Source organism: Chinchilla lanigera, unplaced genomic scaffold (genome assembly GCF_000276665.1).
Source record: "Chinchilla lanigera isolate Chin_1 unplaced genomic scaffold, ChiLan1.0 scaffold00038, whole genome shotgun sequence".
Classification (NCBI taxonomy): domain Eukaryota; kingdom Metazoa; phylum Chordata; class Mammalia; order Rodentia; family Chinchillidae; genus Chinchilla; species Chinchilla lanigera.
This window is the reverse complement of record NW_004955439.1, coordinates 1,200,239-1,206,524: the sequence shown is the minus strand read 5'-3', so window position 1 is coordinate 1,206,524 and position 6,286 is coordinate 1,200,239. Positions and strand designations below refer to the sequence as shown.

The 6,286-nt window shown below is 35.4% G+C and overlaps 1 pseudogene; it reads right to left on the bottom strand.

Annotated features, from left to right (window-relative positions):
• Positions 1–4,879: 4,879 nt before the first annotated feature.
• Positions 4,880–5,314, bottom strand: LOC102027014 (annotated as a pseudogene).
• Between the last annotated feature and the right edge of the window lie 972 nt (positions 5,315–6,286).

Below are 6,286 nucleotides of genomic sequence, written 5' to 3'. Positions count from 1 at the left end.
GGGGCTGAAATTTTTTAATTCTTTATATGTTCTAGATAGAAGCCCTTTGTCTGAGGGACAATCAGCTAAAATTTTTTCCAAGTTTGTGGGTTTTCTTGAATGTAATTTCTATGAGGGAAGAAATTATTTTGTTCATTACCACATTCATGTTATGTAGAAAACTACTTATCATATGTCCATAAGGAATGACACCTAGTTACTATTTTACACACCTTGTTTTTTGTCTTGGCATGACAAATATTCCACTGGTACTTATATATTTGAAAACTTTAGAAAATAAAAGGAAAAATATAGAAAAAAATACAAGGCAAATCAAGATACCTGGTAGTTTAAAAATTGCCAGCAACACAGAAATTGCTAGATACTTGTCAGAAAACTTTTAGCCATTAAAATCAAATTTTGTCATCAATGTAGAGTTACAAAGTTATCATGTATATAAAAGTAACTGTAATCCTCTAAGGCTCTGAGGTGCTCTACCAAATTATTTTTAACTAAAGGTGAGTTACATGTAATAATTTTCCTATTTTGTATACTACTACTTTGGTCTTCAATCAACTGACTTAAGTCAGTTAAAAATATTAGAAAAGCAAATCCATTGCCATCATCCTATAAGTCAATAAAATCTCATCTTTTAAGGTAGAAGTTTTCATTATTTTATGTTAGTCTATTTTCTGTTGATGTAATGAATACTACAGATTAGATAATTTGTAATGAAAAGAGGTCTTTTTTAGCTCATGTTTCTGGAAGCTTTAGAGCATGGTACAGCATCTTTTGGATATCTGGTGTGGGGTTCCCTGCTGGATCATGACAGCCAAAATCAATCCACTTTTCCACTCCCGAGGCAGCATCTACTCTATATGACCCATGGTTGCCTCCATGAATTTTTTTTTTATTTTTATTTTAGAGAGCAGTAAATGAGAAACAAACAAAGAAGTAGAACATACCGGTATCACAAATATAAACAAATAAAAGCAGGAACATTCAAAGTGATACAGAGTCTCAAGACAAAATAATACGAATCAACAGTGGTTGTTACATTACATATCGCTATCCTCAACTACATTTCTCAGATTACCAGATGTAAGAATGAAAAGTTGCTCAAACAATTATAGGGAATAAGAAAATAATTCTTCGATAAAGCAGTAGAGATAATTCACTAGACAAGATGGTAGGAGTTCACCATTGTAATTCCATTGCATATTGTTACCTTCAAATTAGTTGCTCAGACCACCAGACACAAGCATGCACAACTGATCAGAACATGAAAAATTGTAATCATTAACTTCATTTCAATACACCATCAGACATCAGCAATACAGTTATCACAGCTATTCATATATATTTATATTTTGAGTTCTTTCTTTCTTTTTTCTTCTTTCCCTCATCCCAGTTGTTCCTTTGAGCAATTTCCTTCCCTTTCCTCTCAACTATTGTACGTTTTGAGTTTTACCTAGTCTTTCAGGTTCCTACACCAAGGAAACGATATGATGTTTACCCATTTGGGTCCAATTTATTTCACTTATGAGTGTGGTCTCTAGTTGCATCCATTTACCTACAAAAGCCTTGAAATTATCTTTTTTAAATAGCTGAGTAATACTCCATTGTATAAAAATACCACATCTTTTTTATCCATTCCTCAGTGGATGGGCATCTGGGTTGATTTCAAGATTTAGCTATAACAAATTGTGCTGCTATAAACATGGGTGCATACATATCGCTGTGGTATGATGATATCTTTAATTCCCCATGAATATTTATCCTACTCATCTGTTATAGAGGACCAGCTTGAGAGGATGCATAGGATGGTTAGGGGTGGTAGAATTTGTAATGTTAATTATAGCTTATGCCTGTTTTTCAGCTTTTGCAAGACTCAGTGATATGGGAACCAACCCTTTCTCCCAATGACTTTCTTCCCCCCCTTCCTATTTCCAGCTACCATGTTCTGCATTTTCTTTGTAATATTTTTGTAAAATTGTCATTGTGAAATCATTAAAACATAAAGAAAATAAAAATCCATCATATAGGCATTAGATAGAATATCATTGTTATCTTAAAAATGCGTATTTATAAATAACCATTTTTTAATGGATTTGGGATCTTATATAAGCTTTAGTGTTTGTCTCTTAAAGGTGTGTAATGTGATCACTAATGGACCATCCATCATGGAAGGCTTCCATAATATTTAAATAAGTCTTCCATTTTAGACATTTAAATTGTTTTTGTATTTTTCACTGTTATGTACTGTATAATGACACAGCAAACATCCTTAAAAATAAATATGCATATGCTTTTCTACTTTAGATGGTTTTTGAAGCTATATTACAAATCAAAAGATTGACATTTCCTCTCACAATTTACCTTCCCTTAGGCAATTTAATACTTCTGCCTTATTTCCTTCTGTAAAGCAAGAATGCGATCTTAAAATGAAATTATATATGGTACTGTTAGCTGATTTGTGTTTTATCTCCCCTTTCCATTGCTCAGCTATTCTAGAACAACTCTTGGTAGCAAACTCTGGAGACAGGTTTATCTGTAGGAGATTTCTTGGCAGAATTCTCAGCAACAGCACCATGAGAGAGTGAAGGAAGCATTTTGAACTAGAAAGGATGAACTGTAATGCTGTAACAAGGTCTTCAGCCATCCACTGGGGAGCTCTGAAGCTCACAGGGTCCTCAGAGCTTTCTTAAATTAAAGCACGTATTGATATCCGCCCTAACCCTATTCAGGTGCTCAGAACTATGTAAGCTACCTTGGGCAAGGCTGTGGAAACTCAGGAACTGGCTACCTACCCCAAAGTAGGGGTCTGAACAATGATCAACCTATGAATTTTGCCTTATCAACCAGGAGGAGTAAGGTTTAAGTTGAAATAAATAATGACTAGAGTGTACCTTAGTGTTAAGATTATTTGCTTAGTATAGTGAGACACCATTTTGATCCCCAACATCTCAAATTAGGGGGTTATGCAGCTGGTGGTGAAGAAATGACTCTTAACTGAGAGAAAGTTAATTTTTCTTGCTTGAATCCTAAGTTGGAAGATACATTTGAACAGGGTCTTCCTCAAATCTCTACCTCTTTTTCATACTAATGATCTGTACTTCAAGAAATCCTCTACAACTTAAAAAAATTCTTGTCTAGAATTCCAAACCTCCCTCTTTAGGGCTAAAAAATGTTGATGATCCTGCTCTGGAAGTCAAAATATCCTACTCTAAGCTGGATGTGGTGGTGCACACCTGTAATCCAGCATTCAAGGAGGCTGAAGACAAGATAGCAATTTCAATTTCAGCTGGGCATCATAATGATTTCACAAGACCCTGTCTCAAAGTTTAAAAAAAATAAAAAGAGATAGAGATATAGCTCAGTGTGAAGGCCCTGGGCTAAATCCCGAATATTGGGGTGGGGAAGTCTCACTCTAAAACTCAAAAACAAATATTTTTTTAAACTCATGATCTGTAAAAGAGCCACCTAGAAGCCTTTTTTAAACACTCTATTTTATATATCAGTGTTCCCAGTTTAAAGGATTTTTCTGTGCTGGGTCCCATTGTGATAACTACAATAAGGTGAGCAACTATATTTTGACCATTAAACTAAAATTTAACAATTAGAAAGAATACTTAATTATGAACTCTGACTGATTTCCCTCCTGCCTGAAAATATTCTACATGAAATGCTTTATTAGATATTTATTACATAGGGAGTGTTCTTTAAAGGGACATTTATATTGCCATTGTACCTCATTATACTTGGTAAATATTATGATTATTTCCGTTATTTAAGGTAAAAATTTAGCATCATCTAAAATTGCTAAAATAGTTAATGGAAGCATGGTACTTTATTGCTGTACTTTGAAAGCATAGAAGAGCATACATGTGGTGAAGGTTATTTATTTATTTATGTCTTTTTGAGACAGGGTTTCACTATGCAGTTCAAGCTGGCCTTGAACTCACTTTGTAGCCCAGGCTGGCCTCCAACTTGCAGTGATCCTCCTGCCTTAGCCTCTCCAGCGCTGGGATTACAGATGTGTGCCATCACACCCAGCTGTGAGGGTCATTTAGAATTCATTCTACGCTGCTGTTCTCACTGAATTAGGCTATAAATCTTGGACAGAATGCACATAGCAGATACAGTATGTGAGGACTCACAAATAGTACCAGGTAAGGTAAGGCAGACCAGAATTTGAAATATTACAAAATTGGTGGTGAGTTTGTGCTTTTTTCCTATCCTTCGGCTTATACTTAAGACTTCCAAAAACCCATGAGAGCACATTGTCAGAAGTTCTCTAGCTGTAACATAAGACCAAGTAAGTAGTCCTTTAATACTGACAGAATTGCAGTGAAGGCTCTCAGGAACCTCAAATGCTAAAGGAAGGGAACTTTCTTTTCTGATTGCAGGAAGGTCCTAAGAGAGTAGGGCAAACCCTTATTTCTGTTTTTCTTTCTCTGTCTTTTCCTTACCTGTTGTGGATAGAGTGGCAAGAATTGAGTGGTGGGGAGTTGTAAATAAATCTTCACCTTTTTGGCTGGAGGTCTAAAAAGGGAAGCTCCAGGGAGCTGCAAGTCGGGGAGGTAGAGCACAGGAGGAAGAGCCTGAGAAAGGGACCCTATGGAGCTGTTAAGAATTTCAGAACTCTGTAAAGTGATAGCATCCTTTGTTTCCATAGCCAAAATGCACAACAGCTTCAGTTCTTCCACCTTCTTCCCAACACTTGGAATTGTCTTTTAAATCTTAACCATTTCAGCTTGCATGTATTATAATTTTAACTTATACTTCCCTAATGACATGGTGCACGTTTCATTTTCTTGTTGCACATTCATTTTTCTTTAGTGATATATTGGCTTTTTTTCATTAACCAGTTTTTAATTAAAGATGTATTTAAGAGTACTCATTTTTGTATCTTCTCAATTGTTTCTTCTGCATATTTGCCCTTCTCCTTTCCTACTTGGTGAGATTTGGTTCTCTGTTTTAGAATCTTTGTGGAGTTTTTGTCTAGTTTTAGCCTGGTGATAACCACCTTGCTAGGGTGAATACCCACAGGGAAAATTGTGTCATTTACCATTTCCCAGTGCACCCATTCAGGATAAATGATGTATTTCTTGTAAACCTGGACTACTTTGCCAATCTGCTGACATTTATAGTGTCCTCGTACAACCTGAACTTCACTATCCTTTTGGGTGGGTATACATCAAACATTGTATTTCTGTCTGGGCTCTTTGGAAAGAGGGGAAGACATACTCTTCCTGCACATGTGGGAAGGTGCATTGAAGTGCTTTTTACAGTTCTTGCTTTGTTCTGAAGTCACAAAGGGATTGAACATCATTTTGGTTGCTGCTGGTCCAGAAATGGCTACAAAAGGAAATAGGCAATGTATTGTTTGAGTAGTTTGTGTTCTTACTACTACTGTGTTAAAGTTTTTTTCTAGCTACAATAAAGGTTCTTTAGGTATTCTGCATATAAGGCCTTTCTTAGGAATATGTAATGTTACTATTTCTCCCAGTCTTTCACTTAACTTTTCATTTTCTTAAATGGAATGAGCAGACTACTTATTTTTAAAGAAATATGTTTCATCATTTTTTAACGTTTTATTAAACAAATCTCTGCCTTAAAATGATTGTGAAGCTTTTCCTCTCTGTTTTCATCTTGAACTTCTATGCTTTAGTTTTTTGGGTCTGTGATCAATTTCAAATTAATATTATGCATAGTGTGAAGAGATGAGGTCCTTTCCCCCTTACTCTCTTTCTTTCAACATTGATTTAATTTTTTTATCTTTGGCCTAGCCACTCAGAGCTTGAACAAGTAAGTCCTTATGAGGTAATGCCATTGGACAGATAAAATACCAGAAAAATCAGGCTACAAAATAAATATTAAGGTCTACATCTGGAAGCCACCAATATATACTAAAAATTCAGAAAACTCTTCAAAGAATAAAATCTTTTTTGAAAAATATGTATGAGTCTATAAGTTGGTACACATGTAAGACAGATTAAAATTGATGTTGATTTCTTTGTAGGAAAATCAGTCTCCTGTCAAATATTAAGTGTACTTCTTAGTCATTATACCATTAGATTGCTCTTTGGATCTTGTCAACAGCATCTTACTGAAGCTGGGGACTGCAATGATGTGATAAGACAAGTAATGATACCCCAAGGACTTCTACATCTTAAGGCCTGGAACCTGAGAACACATTAAATTGATGATATGTTACTGGTCTTGAAGATGGAAGATCAGTCATGACCAAGAATGTAGGCTAGAGAAACAAGGACACTGACTTTCCCCCCTAGGTCCTCTAGGA